The sequence below is a fragment of the Pleurodeles waltl genome, chromosome 3_1 (genome assembly GCF_031143425.1).
Source record: "Pleurodeles waltl isolate 20211129_DDA chromosome 3_1, aPleWal1.hap1.20221129, whole genome shotgun sequence".
NCBI lineage: Eukaryota > Metazoa > Chordata > Amphibia > Caudata > Salamandridae > Pleurodeles > Pleurodeles waltl.
Window position 1 is genome coordinate 1263518509 of NC_090440.1, and position 20187 is coordinate 1263538695.

Genomic DNA, 20187 nt, shown 5'->3' on the forward strand with positions numbered 1-20187 from the left:
ACATCCTTTATTATTCATGATAAAATACAAGACGTGGTAAAGAACCCTAGGTGAGCATAATACTGATTATATTCCTGTACAGAAGAGATCGGGATCCATGAAGATCTTTAACTGTCCTTAACATGTTTACGCCTGATTGATTATATATCTATTTAGACATTGTTAATCTAAGAAAAGCTGCTCTTAGTTGATACAAGGCGAGTGATTTCTTTAAACACACTTGCAATGAAGTATGCCACAGTACATTTCTGCCTACAATATGCACGCTACTTTTTGTTTTTTTTGTAATGCAAGCGTTCAGAACCTTTTTCACAAGTTCAAGTAGTTTTTTTAGGTAAGATGAAGAGTACAAATTTCAAATTGACCTAAACAGTTCAGCCACGTTTTATTACAGGGAAACACATTGTTTTATACAAATTCTCTTACTGCTCAGAATTAAAAAAAATACATTTTGTTCCAGAATTTTGACACAATATACAGCCCATGTGTCTATTGAGCATTTTCCCCTGAAGAATAAAAAAGGACAAATAACATGTTTTCTATTTGAAAATCCGACATGAAAAAATATAAAACTGATATTGATAATCTATTCATAATCAATATTTTTTACACCTTAGGTTTAGATCAAAGGGCCTTAATCTGCCCATATGTTGGTTGAAGTGAGGTTAGGTTGCACAAAATGGACTGTACAACCTAACAGTTGTGGTTTTATGTTAGGACTTGCTAAAAATGTTTTGCACTGGGGAAAATTTGTTGCAAGTAAGTATCTGGTGTGTGCTGCTTTCGATGGGGTGATACCCCTTCAAGCTACCTAGAGAAGGCTGCCAGCTAAGAATTTAAGAGGTTATGAAGGTTTTCCTACCGCAAATTATTTTTTTAAAACACACCAACTTCATGAAGTGCACAGACATTACAGGCGAAGTGGTTAAAAATGAATTGCAATGAAAAAGTAGTACTTAAAAAAAGACGTTTTAGTGAGAGAACTTCGTCCTAAAATGATTTATAGGATAATTCTTCTTTGTGTGAAAAAATCTGCAAAAATGTGACACACTTTGTGAAGTTGTGAATTTTGCTAGCTTTGTAAAATTAGAGGCAGCCAATTTCAATCAAGGTTGCACTGTTCATATTCAGACTTGACATCGAGTGTTGGCCTTCAACCTCTGTAAGCATTCTTCCCTCTTAGGGCTCTAATACACGTTTTCCAAGTAGTAATTCCACACAGGTGATTAGCTCCTCCAACAAATCCCAAAATAGGTGGTGAAATTCCAGGGAAAAATGAGGAATTACAGAGGAAGCCAGACACACTATTACTGATTTCCAAGCAATTCCTCATTTCTAAAGGGTCTTCTTTTCAAACCTGCTGACATGCAAACAAATTCAGTGTGAGGAAGGGTCGGTGCTTTGGAGAGGATGGGAGCCTCATGCCTACAGCTACCTGAGATGAAAAGTGCCCTTCACAAATCCTCCCACACCGCCTCCCTACTCAGAAAAACAAATGGTCGCTGAGGCTGTTGCCTATGTTCTGGGGTGTTTTCACACCCCTTTATGGGCGCCGTCTCCCTACAGCCTCCCAGAAAGAGCTGAAAAGCTACTCTGAGCAGTGCTTCCCAGCAGTTTTGCCCACTACTTTATTGTGGCTCCTCATTGGGTGACCATGTGAAGGGAGCCGAAATCATGTGTCAAACAGTGGCACTGTGTGAGGTGGCAGGTCTGCCTTTTAATGCCTGTTGATTTTACTGTGTGATATGATAACCCCGGTATCAGAGACAACAGACGAAACAGGGAGACATTTGAAGCATTCATAACAAGGAAGGCAATGATGATCACTGCATTTATTATGATTTTTCTTGTTTTTTACAGTACCTTGAAAAGGTTTTTCGAAAAATGTAGACATGTCTGCACTCGTAAATTATGAAAAATTATGAAAAGTATGATAATGACAAGTGGCAATGTGTTTCATGAGAAAGGGCGTGCTGTATGTAGAAATTCGTCAGAAAAGCAGGACACTAGATTAAAACACGAAAAGACTATTAAAACTGTTGGACTTACTGAAATGTATTACTTTATTACCATTAAATGAGTTAATTATAACACCTATAATTGACAGCGATTTTAAAATGGCACATTGTATAGTTAAGATCAACAGACACACAGATGGCAAAATAGATGTAAAACAATTGCTTCCCTGCACTTCCTGAAATCCCTTTGTTGATTCCTTCACAACCATGGCCATTCCATGAAGCAATTGTGACTGTTCATGAAATATTTATACATTCGATCATTTTTAGAGCAGGAAAACTAGGCTTGTTCTCCACTTGTGAAATCTCCCTTCGGGTTGTCCATGGCCTACCCTAGGTGTGACTATGTATTACAAGAATTAAAAAGGAAGGTTTGGGCTTGGGAAAAGATTGATTTTGGTAGGTGGAAATGGCAAATTAAACCTGCACACAGAGGTTGCAATGGCAGACCTCAGACATGTTTAATTAAATACTTCAGTGGGCGGCACAATGAGTGTAGCATTTAATTTCCAGGCCATGGGGACATGTAGTGTCCCGTTTCTAGGGACATACAAGTAAATTAAGTATGCTAATTGGGGATAAGCCAAGGCTACCATTTTTTAAGGACAGAACACATGTACTTTAGCACTGGTTACCAGTGGTAAAGTGAGCAGAGTTCTAAGGCCAGCAAAAATGAGATCAGTGAAAAGAAATTGGAGGAAGCTACCACGTTTGGAGAAGACATCCCTAGGGCTGATAAGTCTAACATATATGTTGTGGTAAAATATACTGATGGCATGGAAAGTTAAACGTCATCTTGGACTGCAGTAAGTATTGTGCCATCCACTTGAGTGACAAGGCCAAAATGGCTCTAGGCCTACACGTGTGGCCTTATTGCTGCAACTTTTAAACTTGCACGCAAACCTGTCTAAATAACCCTTTTGACAGGAAATAACCCTACTTTCAAATAATTACTAATTCACCCTTAGGTAGGCCTTGATATCCCCAAGGTAAGGTGCCTGTCATTTAAAAATGGTTTATGCAAAAATGTAGGATCAGCCTGTAATAACAGTGACTTGTACCCAATAGCTATTTTTAATGTGAAGGGCTGTACATTTTCCATGAGATTAAGTTCATAATAAAATCAAAACTCTGCTATCTTTGGTTTGTGGCAAGCTTCCAGAATAATCCAATCACCATTTTTAAGGTTTGTTAAAACTCCAATTTAGTCTTGAAATCAGATTTGTCATAAGTATTGAAGAAAATCACTTTTATAATGTTAGACCTTGTCTGTCCAAACCACCAGTAAGGTAATTAGCATTAGCTTACCAGTAGATGGCCCCAGTCAGTGTTTCCTGATAAAGAAGTGTGAAAAGTAATCCCAGGGCACAAACAGTAGCTTAGGTCCTGTCACAGGAAGGCCTGAGTGTGAGGTATGACTTCTTTGATCTCAGGACCAACTTCTGAGCAGGGCTCAGAAACTTTATTACCAGATTAGTGTTGCTGAGGAGGAGAGATTTACTAATTTTCCTAAATACACCTCTGCCTGGCACAACGGCCATCTCCAAGGGCAGAAAGGTTGTACTATCTTGGATATTACATAGCCTAGTCCCCTGTGACTCCTATTGTCAATTGGCTGACCGCCTTTCTGGATACAGGGACACAACAAACTGCAGAGGCCTTTGTCCTGAAGTGCCCAGCTGACTAGTTACAACTGGACATAGACAGAGCTATGCGAGTGGCCTCTGCTGGAGTGATTCTTGGCCCCTACATGCTGTCTGTCCATGATGTGCTGGGAGCCTAAGAAGTGGCCAGGATGATTCCAATTTGGGTGTCCATGCTGGGCTCCATTGTGGTCAACTTTCAATCACACCTATGTCCTGGTCAACTGTGGACCATAATTCTTCATTGATACTTTACTTTTTATTTTTACACTTTTTGCTTTAAATCTTTGAAACTTTGTGTCTTTGATTCCCTTTCATAGATTTTTGTCATCTTGGTGTCATGTGGTTTATTGCATATTCTTTAGTTTTAGAAATTGGTTATCAGATTTTTTTTGAGTTGTGTTTTGACTTTTTTACTGTTTTGTTACTGCTAAAGACATTACACTTTAAACTTTGCAAATGTTCTTATGTTAAGTCTGTCACCTACCAGAGAGTTGAGACCAGGTTTAAATTATTGAAACTTAGTTTTATCCTTATGAGTTTGTTGCCTTACTCCTTGTGGTGCACTCACCCTTTTATTATTGTCTCACTTCCTTACAGTTATTGTTTGTTCTTTGGTTCTTGTAATGGATACAACATTTTACCATTTCAATATTGGCCAAGTGTGCTAACATCTTTTGATAGAGTAGCACTCCATCGAAATACAAAAATTAAATGTAAATAAATAATATGAATGTAGACAAATGTGTTGCAAATCCGAGTTACCATTGCATCTAAAATTGTGGAGGGGAGATGGGTTCTCATGGAAAAGGTGAGACTAAAACTCTGCACTGGGCAAAAGGCTTCCACTAAAACAACGATAGGTGCTATTTGAATTGGCCTAGATATTTTGGCATCACTATTACACTAATTTAGTAAACTCAGCAAGTCTGAAGACAACACCTATTTTAGCTTCATCAGCTTACTGTAAACAATTCAAGTTTGGCTGAAGCTAATTGATATTATCATAGGCCTTTTATAGTGACTTTTTCCAGAAACATGGGAATATTAGAACCGCACAACTCATTAAAACTTTACTTTACGAACTGTTGTAAAATGAGCAACTGAGAAGCTTTAGGAGTTCTTCTTTTTAGCTACATTTACTAGTGATGCAATATTTAAAAGGTCCTAAAAGACATATGTTGTAAAGGATTGACATATTAAATTCATTTACCAGAAAAAAATAGATTTTTAGATTATGTAGGAGTGCCTTGAGGAGGACTTCCAAATTAAACCACAGGTATTAATCAAGAGACTCAGTGGGCACCCTTTGCCAGGTTCTATTTTATTTATCCGTTAGTCAAGTGAATAAGTCATTGTGTCAATTAACTATGTCTTTCTGCAATGATAAACAGAAGGTATCTGCTACTATCTTTAACCAATAATGGCATTTGTAACAATGTTGGGTGCTCTTTAAATTAAGTTTTAGAATGTGTAAATCAATCTTTCTACCATATATATATGTATATATATATATATATATATATATATATATATATATATATATATATATATATATATATTTATTTACATATAGGAAAGATGATTTTAAAGTTTAACATTTCAATGTATCCTTTTCTAAAACCTGGCACTGTAGTGGTGTATGCACTTAAAGCTAAAACTAGGTCCCATATTCTTGCGCCCCTTAGCGCCCCCCCCTAAAGCCACCATGTGTGAGCTGTATTTAAAGTACGGTGCACCATGGCGGTAGTCAGGAGGACTAGTGTCATCTTTTTTTACGCTAGACTGGCACTTTCCAGGACTAGCGTCAAAATTTACAAAGCACCCAGAAGCCCATTAAACACCACGGGAGCCTCCTTTTAACGCCTGCTTTCTGAGTAGGCTTTAAAAGTGCCCAAAAAAGAAATGGTGCAAGGAAATCTCTTAGATTTCCTTGCGCCATTTTTTGGTCTCCCTAATGGGCGAATGCCCCTTTGCATACAGTATGCCTGTTGCAAGCATACAAAATGTGGCGCAAACTGTTGCAAAGTGGTGCAATGCATTCATTGCACCACTTTGTAAATATGGCGTGGCGTTTTTGGCCTTCTAACACCACATTAGCATAAATAAAATTAAGCTAATGTGGCATTAGAATGGCGTAAGGCCCTCTTCAATCTGGGCCAATGGGTGTTGCTGTGGCACGCCCACAGCAACACCCATTGCATTCTCCTTCCACGCAAAGTGCTGCTTGTGAAGGAGCTGTATTTACAAGGTGGTGTTAAGCCACAAAAAGTGGCTTAAAGCCACTTAGCAAATACAGTTCAGTGCATAGCGCCACCGGACTGCCACTAAAATGTTTTTAGAAGAGAAGACCTTGGCACCATGCAGTTTTTACATTGATTTAAAGAAAAAGGGCATACATAGTTTAGAATTATCTTAGTATTTTTTCTGGGAGCATAAAAAAGTTCTTCTTATATTTTTCGATCTATTGCAAACCCATAACGTTTTTATAACTTGTAGTGGTGAAGATAGAAATGCAGTTGACTTGATCTAGAGAAAACCTGAAAAGATATGCGCAGTGTTCATGCAAGACTGATCCTTCATGATCTCTGGCCCCTTCCTTCAAGCTTGATGAGAGCTGAATATCCTGATGCCATACACCATGTGACAACTGAGATTCTTAATAGTGTAAGCCACCCAGAGTGAGTTATAGGAAGGAGCTACGCTGGGGTCATCTAAAGGTTATTTTCCAGTGACAGAATCTAGGGTACAACAGAGTGGGCTGTCTGCAAACAACGATCTGCTTGTCATAATTATTAATGCCAAGCTCCATGGGTTCACAGAGGAGCATTGCCCCGGGGTGTTCTTCAATGTGCTCCAGTATATTTTGTGAAAACAGAATCTAGGCTTCTTTCAGAAGCATCAGAGTGATTTTCTTTTTTCCCAGATAAATAATGTCCAACAGCTGTTGCTGAATATTGCACTGCATTACAAATACTAAATTGTAATAATGTTTTAAGTTATTTTATGGTATTTTAATCTAAACATAGGCATTTGTTTTTTATAATGCATCCGTAACCTAGCAAAAAATTATTTGATGTTGGGTATTTCATAACATGTTTGTTTTTCTTCAGCTTTATTATGTAATTTTCATATGCAGAATATCAGTTTGACCACAAAATGTAAAACTGCATGTGTGCCTCATATACTGCTGAAAACAACCTTCACCACGTGTTTTTTTTCAAACTGAGAAATACCATGGGCAAATCTGTCATATGACTTTTGCACGCAACACGATCCATCTACTTTTGCTACAAAAATATACATATTTTCCTATGGAAAAAAATGCGTCCCAACCTTTTTAGTATTCTACCTACTGCACGTTACTCCTACTTCAGAGAAACTCAATTTTCTTCAGGTAATTGTTTGATCGGCAGCAGAGACCCTCTAAATCTGGGGTATTTAAATTATATACGAACTGTTATATTATGTTACACAAAAATTACAAAGAAGAACAATGCAAATTGTAAAGATTGTATCACAAGGTGCTAATTCCTCACAACAAATGCGTGCAGTTGAACAGAACACTAACCCGGTCTGATAGGTTTGTATCAAAGACCCATTAGTAAAGTGCAAATAACTTTCAATTGAGGAAAGATATTTACAAATTCATACCGTCTAGGGTGTGCGCTTGCTTGTTGTTAAAGGGGTTAATAACAAATATAATTGTTGCTTTCTAGTTTCCAGCAGTGAGACAATACAGATGGCATTGATTCCTTTTCATGTAAAGCTAAAGGTTGAACTGGGATTGAAGAGATCTTATCATTTTTACGGTAACAGGCGGAACTGTTCCGTCAAAGGGTTCCATCTGCCTCCAAGTCTAAAAGGAAGAGCTTCAAACTGGTGAGAGAGAATGTTTTGAGGAAGAACTTTTTTTAATATGACCACATACCTAAACATGTTTTATGTAAGAACACGCATGGTAGTGCTGTGTGTTATTATCACTTCCCCGCACATTAATAGAAGATTAAAGTGCTACAGTATTTCGGCACCTTGTTGGATACCAATTGTTTCTGCTACATGCTCTCTGAGTCACCCTTTACAAGCCAGCATAAGCACCTGGGTACGAACACGTCCTGGATTTCCCTGGTATACTGGTTATATTCATGCCTTCTATACTTATTTTTCCTGGCACCATGCACTAGTACCACACTCTCAGTAAGGCATTATTAGAAATGTACTGTTCTTATGGATCACTGCGGTCCTGTTAAATGCCCCCCAACTGACAACGAAGGGAAGAAAAATATTGATCGACTCGTCGATGAGAAAGTTATCTCTGAAATCTTTCATTTTAGTTTAAATCTAAGATGAGTTTGATTATAAGTAAATCTATTTCTCTCCCCGTCAATGAAATTCTACTTTATACCCCAAAAGGTGGCCAGTGCACACACTCACATAGGTATTTTCCACTACTCAGAAGTATTAAGAGATTTGCACAATGACTTCTCGAAAGAGCTCATGGTGAGCCCGACAACAGTTGCAGTCGAAGTGGATGGTAATGTTGAAGCACCTCACGTAGACAGGGTGAGTATCCATGTCCCTTCTTTTATCAGAATCAACATAAGTCTAACTAAGAAAACAGTATAGTGAATCCTGGAAGGTATCAGGTAATCATCAGGACCATCCTACAGGCTATTTCAAAAGGTTCTTATCATTCTGAATCTATGGAAAACTGTTAGTACATTGGTACAACTGTAAGTACATTGGTGGCGTAGCCTTGGTGTATGTGTGGCACATGGAATGAACCTGGCCTTAAGTAGAAACAGAGTTCCCATTTCACCCCAAGTGGTCCGTCTACGTTATGGATATTATTCTCATATCTTGTTATATGATTAAGGTTTTGTTACGTTTTCAGTACATCCAGGTGAGATCATTCAGTAGCATTCACTTATATAGATACATGGAATGCAGAAGGTGAACTTTTTACCTTCTTTGTAGCACTTCAGACACAACAGAAACAAAATTGTCAGCATTGCTAAAGACAGCATTTCCATCATGATTAGTGAGATAATTACAAGGCCTATAAATTGTGATGATAAAGATATAACGTTTATTATGACTGTCGCAGAATAGATATAATAGAAGGATTGTCATCAGGAATGCAGAAATGAGTTGGAAGCTATATCACATGCCTCTGAATTTAGGTTCAAACGTGAGTTCTCAGTGATTTGTTCTGAATTAAAGGTGCTACAAAGAATATGTAAAACTGATAATCACCAACCATCACTGTTTGGCATTTTCCTATGGCAAAACAGTAAGTATGACGAAGAGCTACCTCTTATTTGCTTGAGTTGGATACAGCTTCCTTTCCCTCCAGTAAGCACTATTCTGAATAATTATGAAGTTGGAATTTGGAATATACTTCCATCAGTTAAAAGGAATCGAAGAGGCTGATAAAAATAGAACAAATGGGCTCCTGCATTCCTTTATGAAAGCCTGTCTTTAAACTTCGTATTACAGGCACCTTGTGAATACTTAAGTTACCTTTACTAAAGAAATGATGTATCCGTTCAGCTGTAATAAATTACAATGTTTCATTATCGTACAGTTTATGAAGTTACATCAAAGATATATAGATAGATAGCGTTTTTAAAAGATGACTTGTATTAAACTGATTCTAATATATTTTTGCCCCATGTATCAAAATGCTTTTTGATGTATTCAATTTTGCACTACCGATTTAAGGTTAAATGTGCCATGTTTGCAAATATGTCATCTTTTTCATATGAACACCAAAGTAGTTTGTGAAAGTGTGATGGTGTGACTATGTATTACAAGGAATAAATTACCCCTGTTGTACATAATAAGGATATGTCAAGTCACTGTTGAGTTCCATGGCCTTATAAAGAAACTCAGCCTATCGCCTTGTTCCTCTATATAACTACAGACCTGCTTGGTGACTTCCAATATCTTCTATTATGTATGTCAGGGTGCACTTTAGCCCATTTATTATGGGGGACACAAATAAAGCTAAGTTAACCAGCGACTGTTAAAATAAGCTTCGCATTTTTGAAAAAAATTAAAGCACTCAGTTCTTCTAGGATGCGGTTTAAAGAACTTACAGTCAGAAGGGACTTGATGGCTGATAAAAAGCTTTCACAATCAAGGAATCTGTGCATTGACACAATGGGGGACTAGATTGAAATATGGTTGCCAAATGTATAAGCTCTAGAAAGTTGGCATTTTTTTGTCTGTGCTTAACCTTACTTTTAGGTTTCCATAAAGAGTGGACCAAAATACTGTGCAGTTTGTGTTTTCACATTTTGGATATCCTTCCTAAAAATGTATTGAAGTGTAATTTGATGTAATGTCCCACATTAGAAACATTTGAACTGGAAATTAAATCTATATATTCATTTATAATCATTTAGTCCTGTTTCAGGAACATAAAAACTTATTTTCGTCTTTAATTCAGAATCATTTTGGCATTCAGAAGAGGATGACAGCTTTAGGTCATGCCACACGGTTGAGGAGTATTCATTTCTGCCACAGGAGTTAATAAAAAGGAAATTTGTCAGGTGTATGTAAAGTCAGGTCCAGGTGAAATAGCCCACAAATAATATTTTGAATGATTCTTCCAGCATGAGATTACTTTTGCAAAGGTTTGTGTTTGCTGTTTTTTTAATTCAATTAATTAAATCCTATTTTTAGCAGAAATTGCCACCCACTTTTTCTTCATAAAAGCCTTCCAGTATTCGAAGTTCCAGAAGATGCTAATGTTTCGTAAAAAAAAAACTTAAGATGGCTGGACAGAAATTTGCAAAATCACACTTGTACTGTAGTGTGGCAGCTACTTCACATGTCCATATGATAAGAATGACATTAGTTACAACCTTTGTTTGTTAACGTGACTGTAGTTTGGTGAATGGTGTTGGAAAGTACCATCTTGCCTGGCATGTTACCCCCATTTTTACATGTATGTAAGTTTGTTTTTGCCAGTCTCACTGGGATCCTGCTAGCCAGGACCCCAGTGCTCATAATTTGTGGCCTGGATGTGTGTACCTGTGTAGTGCCTAATTCTGTCGCTGAGGCTCTGCTAACCAGAACCTCAGTGCTTATGCTCTCTGCTTTTAAAATTGTCACTATAGGCTAGTGACCATTCTTACCAATTCTAATTGGCACAATGGAACATCCTTATAATTCCCTAGTATATTGTACCTAGGTACCCAGCGTATTAGGGTTCCAGGAGATCCCTATGGGCTGCAGCATTTCTTTTGCCACCCATAGGGAGCTCAGACCAATCTTACACAGGACTGCCACTGCAGCCTGAGTGAAATAACACACGTTATTTCACAGACATTTTTCACTGCACTTATAAGTCACCTATATGTCTAACCTTCACTTGGTGAAGGTTAGGTGCAAAGTTACTAAGTGTGAGGGCTCCCTTGCAATAGCAGAGGTGCCCCCACATAGTTCAGCGCAATTTCCCCTGACTCTGTGAGTGCGGGGACACCATTACACGCGTGCACTACATATAGGTCAATACCTATATGTAGCTTCACAATGGTAACTCCGAATATGGCTATGTAACATGTCTAAGATCATGGAATTGTCCCCCCATGCCAAATATGGTATTGGGGTGCCAATCCCATGCATCCCCCGGAGCTCCACCATGGACCTCGGGCACTGCCAAACCAGCTCTCTGGGGTTTTCTCTGCAGCTACCGCTGCTGCCAACCCACAGACAGGATTCTGCTCTCCTGGGGTCTGGGCAGCCCAGTACTAGGAAGGCAGAACAAAGAATTTCCTCTGAGAGAGGGTGTTACACCCTTTCCCTTTGGAAATAGATGTTAAGGGCTGGGGAGGAGTAGCCTCCCCAGCCTCTGGAAATGTTTTGAAGGGCACAGATGGTGCCCTCCTTGCATAAGCCAGTCTACACTGGTTCAGGAAACCCCCAGTCCCTGCTCTGGTGTGAAACTGGACAAAGGAAAGGGGTGTGACCACTCCCATGTCCATCACCACCCCAAGGGTGGTGCCCAGAGCTCCTCCAGTGTGCCCCAGACCTCTGCCATCTTGGATCCAGAGGTGTGAGCGCACTCTGCAGGCTTCTGAGTGGCCAGTGCCAGCAGGTGACGTCAGAGATCCCTCCTGATAGGTGCTTACCTCACTAGGTGGCCGATCCTCCTCTCAGGGCTATTTAGGGTCTCTCCTGTAGGCTTTTCCTCAGATAACGACTTGCAAGAATTCATCAGAGTTCCTCTGCACCTCTCTCTTTGACTTCTGCCAAGGATCGACCGCTGACTGCTCCAGGACGCCTGCAAAACTGTAACAAAGTAGTAAGAAGACCACCAGCGATATTGTAGCGCCTAATCCTGCCGGCTTTCTCGACTGTTTCCTGGTGGTGCATGCTTTGGGGGCTGCATGCCTTCATCCTGAACTGGAAGCCATGAAGAAATCTCCTATGGGTTGACTGAATCTTCCCCCTGATCCAGCAAGAACCAAACTTCAGCATCAACGGTACTCTGGGACCCCTCTCATCCTGACGAGCATGGTCCCTGGAACACAGGTGGTGGACCCAAGTGACCCAGACTGTCCAGTGGTCCAACTGTCCAAATTTGGAGGAGGTAAGTCTTTGCCTCCCCTCTCCAGACAGTAATCCTGTGCACCATGTGAACTGCAGCTGCTAGGGCTTCTGTGCACTTTTCCAAGGAATCCTTAATGCACAGCCAAGCCCAGGTCCCCAGCACTCCGTCCTGCATTGCTCAACTCCCTGAGTTGACCTCCGGGTTCGTGGGACCCTCTTTTGTAGTGTTGAGATAACTGCCAGGCTCAGATTTATTGAACCCGTGCTCAAGGACTTCTGCGGGTGCTACCTTCTTGTGCATGGGCTCTCTACGTTGCTGAGGGACCCCTCTGTCTCCTCTCCCAAGTGGCGACATCCTGGTCCTTCCTGGGCTCGGGCAGCACCCTTTTTCTTCAACCGCGACTCTTGCAGCAAGCAATGCTTGTTTGCGGTCATTTGCCAAAGAAACAACTCTGCATCATCTCACCAACTTCTGCATGAAGGAGAAGTTCCTAGCATCTTTCCTTGTTGCAGAATCTTCAGCTTCTTCCATCCAGAGGCAGCCATTTTGCACCTTCATCCGGGGTTTAGTGAGCTCCTGCCCACCCCCTGGACACTTTCACGACTCTTGGACTTGGTCCCCTTCCTTTGCAGGTCCTGAGGTCCAAGAATATGTCTTCAGTGCTTTGCAGTCTGTTGAGGTGTTTGCAAAATCCTCTATCACAAATTTTGTGTGATTCTGGGGAAATAGTAGTACTTTACTCCTACTTTCCAGGGTCTTGGGGTGGGGTATCTTGGACACCCTTAGTGTTTTCTTACACTCCCAGCGACCTCTACACACTACACTAGCCTAGGGATCCATTTGTGGTTCGCATTCCACTTTCTTAGTATATGGTTTGTGTTGCCCCTAGGCCTATTGCATCCTATTGTATTCTACAGTGTATGCTCTATTTTCTGACTGTTTTACTTACCTGATTTTGGTTTGCGTGTATATTTTGTGCATTTTACTTACCTCCTAAGGGAGTATATCCTCTGGGATATTTTTGGCACATTGTCACTAAAATAAAGTACCTTTATTTTTAGTAACCCTGAGTATTGTGTTTCTTATGATATGGTACCTATATGAGATAAGTGGTATAGTAGGAGCTTTGCATGTCTCCTAGTTCAGCCTAAGCTGCTCTGCTTTAGCTATCTCTATCAGCCTAAGGTGCTAGAACACTACTAATCTACTAATAAGGGATAACTGGACCTGGCACAAGGTGTAAGTACCATCAGGTACCCACTATAAGCCAGGCCAGCTTTCCAAAAATGGTGGTTGGATAATTAAATATAAAGGTGTTTCAAGCACTTATTCTTTAAATGTTTGGTGTGGTAAGGTGCAGATTAAATTTGCATTTTGTGTTGTTGTGGTGATAAGAATGTGGAGTTGTACTGGCATAGGATTTGTAATAGAAATTGTTAAGCCAGGTTTTATTAATTATGGGTCTGTGGTGTGGATTGTCATAGTCCGGAGTAACTAGTAGCGGTAACTTTTGCAGGGAACCAAATGGGTGTTCCAATTAGATTAAATATACTTTTTCAGATAGTTCTAGAGTGTTTAGAGATGTGCCACAGCTATAAAAGTGCAGGTAGCAATGCCTGCTGTTAGCATAAGATTTGTATTTAATGGTTGCTGACGGTGTCTGACTGCTGGAAACAGTTGAAAGTGGAACACTAATGATTTTTTGGGTGATAATTTAAGTTAGACTGTCTTTCTTGGCACATAATCAAGCTGGTAGCGTATGAACTAGTGGGGGTGTAACTATAAATTGCGCCTTCACAATGCACAGTTTTCTTATCAATAACTTTATTGCAAATGTTGCAGTGATAATATTAAAGATGCTGTACAAGATCTCATCAATGAAATAATATGTGGAGTAACTAACTGTGCTTTCATCCTGCAAAAAAATAGGTCAACATTTAAAGTGAAAGTCAGAAACTCCCTTGAAGTATTGGCCTCCTTGAAAGTCTTGGACTGACGTTGTCCTGGGGTTTAGTGGCCCAAAAAAATAAATAAACTATTGATGAAGCACAAAAGTGGGCTTGATGAGATTAAGGTATGAGGTCGTTCACAATGGTAAGTCTGTGTTGAGGTTAGTAACTGCCAAGGACAGGCGAAAGAGGTCTATGGCTGTGCAATTAGGTCCTACGTTTCTCTCATGGAATAATGCTAGTATACATCGGAAGCTGCCAAAGCCTGACTGTTTATTTTGTTATCAATAATGCAGACATTGTGGCCCGAATTTATACTTTTTTTGCGCCGTATTTGCGTCGTTTTTTGACGCAAAAACGGCGCAAACTTGCAAAATGCCATTGTATTTTGTAGGTTTGCGCCGTTTTGCGTCAAAAAGCGGCGCAAATGCGGCGCTAAAAAAAGTATAAATACGGGCCTGTATGTGTGCAAGAAATCAGTACTACTGAGGATTTCTGTGTAAATGATTTTTCAAACCATGTTCAGCGCAGCTATGCCATCTCATGCACGAAGAGCCAAAGAGGATAAGACTATTTTGATCTCTGTGAAACTAACTGGCCTCTCCACAAAAATAATTGGTCCTACACCTTACTACCAACCAATGTTTTTTGCAGATTCCCAACTCCTGTGATGTTCTACTGCTTAACTTTTATAACAGTATATTTGTTGAATTTTTTACCACTGCAACAGATCACATTGAGGTCTGTTTAATGAAATTGCAAGATGGCCATACAATAGAGACCTTATTAATTTAGGTAGAGAATTTTAATATACGATTATTTGAGAACAGTGACTCATCAACATGGAGTATAACATGGAGGGGATGGGTGGGCTACAATTTCAGCATGTGCTTTATGGGGAGAACTGGTTTTTAGTGTCCAAAAATGTGGCTTTTGCTAAGAATTTAGGTCAGAAGTGTTACCTCTCCTCCCACCTATAATGGGGTTAATACTAGCAGTGAGCTAGATTGTATTATGCTGTCCTCAGATCTAACTGCATTACTCAGGGTTTATAATGTTGTAATCTCCTGTGTAAGTGATCCCAATCCCCTAGTCATGGTTCTCAACTTATTTCTTTCTGATAATGATGGGCAGAAGGAGAATTTGCCTCTAATGTTTTCAAGTAACAAGGGCATAGGATAAAATGGAATAGATTAGATTAGAAGGCCATTTAACACAAGCGTATTAAAGATGAATCCCTGGAAAACATCATGGTGGCCTTAGATGCATTATGATGCATTATGCATTTTTGCAACTGAGGGCCTTACTTTAAATTATATCTCTATAAAGCCCCTGTGCACGGATGGTTTAACTATGCTTCCGTAACCACCCACAAAAACTAAGGCCGAATTCAAGAAAAGTGGTGTTGCTTCCAATGCAGTGCCACTTTTCTTGCACCCCCCATGCCACCATGTAGGTGCCGTATTTATGGTACGGATATTAGGAACAATGGCGTTAACATTTTTCACGATATTGTGGCATTTTGCTTTATTAGCGTAAAAAATGTTGACGCTAGTGGAGCAAAGTGCAATGGGACCCATTGATTGCAATGGGTGTGTCCTTTAAACGTTTGTTTTCAGCAGGCGTTACAAATGACACCAAAAATAGCGCAATGAAATCTTGTAGATTTCACTGCATCATTTCTGCGGGCCTCCTTGTGCCGGAATGCCCCCTTTGCATACATTATGCGTGGCACAAAGGGTTACAAAGTGGCAAAATGCATGCATTGCAACACTTTGTAAATATGGCACAGAGAAAAGACCACCTTAGCATCAAAAAAATTAAGCTAAGGCAGCGCTAAAGTGGCGAAAGAAGTTCTAGAATCTCCCCCTAAAATCCTGCGCTGAAAAGAAAAAATTATGTGTGCCAGAAGATTTCATAAAGATACCCTTGAGGCAAGGAAAAGTGAGAAGGGAAGCATGGGATGATTTAGAAAAAACAGATATACTGAGGGATAGTGCTGCTTTTTAGAAGGTTTCAACCAACCTTTTTGTAAGGGTATGAAAAGCCTTCAGTGAATTTTCCTTTACACCTGTTCAATCCTTGGTGGACTATTTTACTATCATTTTTGACCCAGACAATAAGGACATTCTTCCAGTAAATTGAGAAGCAGTAGCCCTCAATTATGGGGCCTATGCAGAATTTAGCAAAACTATTGAGGTCAAGGATGTAATTGCTGCCATTAACCAGAGCCTCCCCTAGTACGGCTCCTGGACCTGACGGCGTTCTTTTGGATCTAATTAAAGACAATGTTGTCCTCTGGCTGCTCTATTAACTAATGGTTTTAGGGCTGTTACAAAGAGGCAACTTGTTTCATCAAGATATTCACACTTGTTATTGCACAATTTCTTTCTTGGCTAGCTCCTTAAAAATATTATGTAGGATTTTGGTGAATAAGCTGGAGGCCTGGCTCCAGTAAAAACAGGCCTTGTCTAACGTGCAGTACGGGTGCTGCCCAGTAGTGGGCACTGCAGAACAGTGCAGATACCTTCAGTTGATAATTGGTAAATATGTCAAGACTAGGAGAAGATCTGTTTACCTTGCTCTTCTGGACCTCTCCTATGCCTTCAACATGGTGAACAAGGTAAACTGTGGGCTAATATGTTGATGAAGGGGATGGATCAGGCCCTGGTTGTCCTGCTTTAAAGGATGCATTCGGATACTGTGGCAAGGATCAGATATGGAACAAATGCAAACTTTCCCATGTAATTAAATATTCCTTAGGGGTTCATCAAGGATGTGTGATGGTGCCACTGCTCTTTCCTATACACATTAAAGGCTTAGACCGCATCTGTAGAATATAGGGAAAGATTTACCTCAAATAAAGTCTTGTGCAATACCAGTTTAATATATGCAGACAATGTGTTTTTAATTTAAAGAATGGCACATTGTTTGCAACTTCTTGATGCTTTTTACACCTTTATGGGAGGGCTGGATCTTAAAACTAACCTTAGCAAATCATTTGCTATGAGCATGTCTCCAAACAATGTTCAATCAAGAACTTTTCAATTAGGCGGGAAGGTATTTTTTAAAGTAACAACTTTCACATATTTAGGTTTTCCCCTTGAATCACATTTAGAGCTATAGAATTGTTTTTTTTGTTTTGAACGCCCATTCATTCAGAAAAATATGAGTTAGTCAACATCTTCGAAAATGAGTGTGTCTATTTGGCAGTATATGGAGCCAGTGTTTGGGAATACAAGGAAGTTATCCATGTTCGAAAACAAACTCCTGGGTGTTCCCCAGTCTACACTGTCTTCTATATGAGCTATTCTGAGGAAGGGCTGGATCCTATGATGGACAGGATTAAGTTGGAACACCCTACTTCTTTGGCTGAGAATATGGGGGAATCCAGAAGTCCATTTCATGAGGGAGTTGCTGGGAGACTCTTTCCTTAGACAATGCTTTATTTATGTTAAATGGCTTTTTACATTTGTCTGAATTCCTTTAAAATCCAGATATCACAGAGGCAAGAACAAAGTTCTAGGTTAAAGAAATGTGTTTTGAAACACAAGCCACAATTCAGTAGGGCGAGTTTGATAACTTGTGTTCCAGTATTAATTACAGCTTAAATAAACACTCTCAAGGTTGTCTTTTATTTGATATATTTATTTAATGCAAAGTATAGATTTTACCTTACAAGATTTCGTTTTAATATGATACATTACTCAGTGGCATTCCCCCGACAGGCTGGCTGGAATTCTCCATTGCCAAAGTGCCCTGTGATAATGTTTCTTCTCAAAGAACTATGCACTTTATCCTTTTCTGTCAGTTGTACTCTTGCGCCCGGAATCGTAACCTGGTAGCAATTTTGTGCACCACTAAAACTAGACAACATAGGGAAGCATTAGTCTTTTGCAACAACTGAACAACATTGAAAGGTGTTGCTGCAACAAATGTTATTCATAGTGCAGTGGTGGCCACAAACAGATGTGGCACTTTGTATATTACCTCCTGATTTGATTTTTGGCCTATCAAGCTGAATACATTTTTGCGATGAAGATGATGATAGTATTCCTGTGCTACACAAAATGTCATAATCAAATCAAGTTAGAGGCAAATGTTTGAATTGAAGGGAACCAAACTTATTTGAAGCATTGATAAATCTGACAATATTTTAAAAGCTTAGAGATTTAGAATAACTACAAATACTAACACTTTATTTATGGTGCTTGTAAGTACACCCCAGATTGTTTTTTCTTCACAATCCATTAAAACAGGTATCGAAAATACCCAGTTGAATAGAAATCAATATAGAGGTACTCATTATTAACATTGGAAGGATGGGTGGCACATTTGTCATTATCTGCATGTCTTTTCTGTTCGTGGTATTGATATACGTTTGTGGTGCCCCTTATAAACAGGTATCTCTTAAACATTAACTTGCAGATCGTCAGGAGCATTCCTTGCTGTAACCTTGGATGGGGAGGCCCAACTTTGCCCTCCTCTCTCCCAGTGTCCAAAGGACTTGGTTAGAAATGTAATTTTATATTTTGGAGTGCAAAACTCTTTCACCCGACTGATGTCTACAAGCATCCTTGGGTAAAATACATAAAGTGGCTCGTGTGTGATGGGGATTTCTCATGTTCATTTGTGTCTGTGTGCTTGAATCTCTGTGATCATTATTTGAATATGTTTTGCAATACTATTCAAGAACATCAGAATGTGTGCATTTTAGAGACAATTATCTGTCATTAGGATTGCTTGTAACTGGTAACGAACATCTGCATATCTGTAACCACAGTAGTTGTAAACTAGAAGATAGCTGCTGGCCACAGTGGAAACCAAGAACATCATCATCTCCCAGACCTTTCCCCCACTTCACCTTTCTTTCGTGTTCTTTTTCTGAGGGCTTCCCCTGGAGCAATGTACAGGTTTCCTACAAATACAGGCCACTGGAGGTTTTGCCTAGCAAGCTGCATGTATTCACTCTCTTACACCGTTCATTCTGGGAAAGAGATAATTGTTACCCTTCCCATAAAATAAAAGAGGAAAAATGTTTGAGCCTGGACTGACTTTAATTTGTAGTCAGATGTTGCTGAACTGAGCAGACATGGAAATATAAGGCAGAGGTTCCCTCCAGGTTAATCAGGACCACAAAGAAATGCAGAGATCTTTCTACTGTTGATGCTTTCAGAAAGTGGTGCTGAATACTCTAGTGTGAGAACTTTGTGCATGTGGACTCACAAAGAAATAGAGTTCAGTCTTTCCACATTCCTTACTAAGGTTGGTACCCTGCGAGTGAGGAGCCAGTCACCAAACAGACTCTATCATGTCCATGCTTGGAGATATTTCCACTTTAAGTGGCCAACACTAAGTAAATGCCTATTTTTTGCATGTCTATCCCATATTTTTGGACTGATGCTGCTGTTATTTTGACCCTGAGAATGCACTAAGGCCTGCTAACTTTGCCTCCCTACCAATATTTTAAAAAGTTAGATGGGGTGGTGCCACAATGGCCTATCTGGGGGCCAAGCTGTGGAATTCCCTTCCTCTTAGACTCCGGCTCATAAGCCAGGAATACAGCTTCCTTAAGAAACCTAAAACTTGGCTGTTTTAGAATTGACTGTCATTTATGTTAGTCTTGATCTGGTCCACTAGCGCTGGGAATCCTCAGGGTAGCCATGAGCTTTACAAATCGAATAACATAATTTCAGTGCTGGTTTTATCCCCCTTACAAATTATATGTCGAATTGGATACACCCCATTGGTAAGGCTTAACTTACTTATAAGTCTTTAGTATGTGGTACCCAGGGCATGTAAGACAGAGGCCCTCATTCCGAGTTTGGCTGGCGGCAGTAGCCGCCAGCCAAACGGGAACCGCCACTTGGCCGCTCCGCGGTCAAAAGACCGCGGAGGCCATTCTGGCTTTCCCGCTGGGCCGGCGGGTGCCCGCCAAAGGAGCGCCCGCCGGCCCAGCGGGAAAGGCCCTGCAACAATGAAGCCGGCTCCGAATGGAGCCGGCGGAGTTGCAG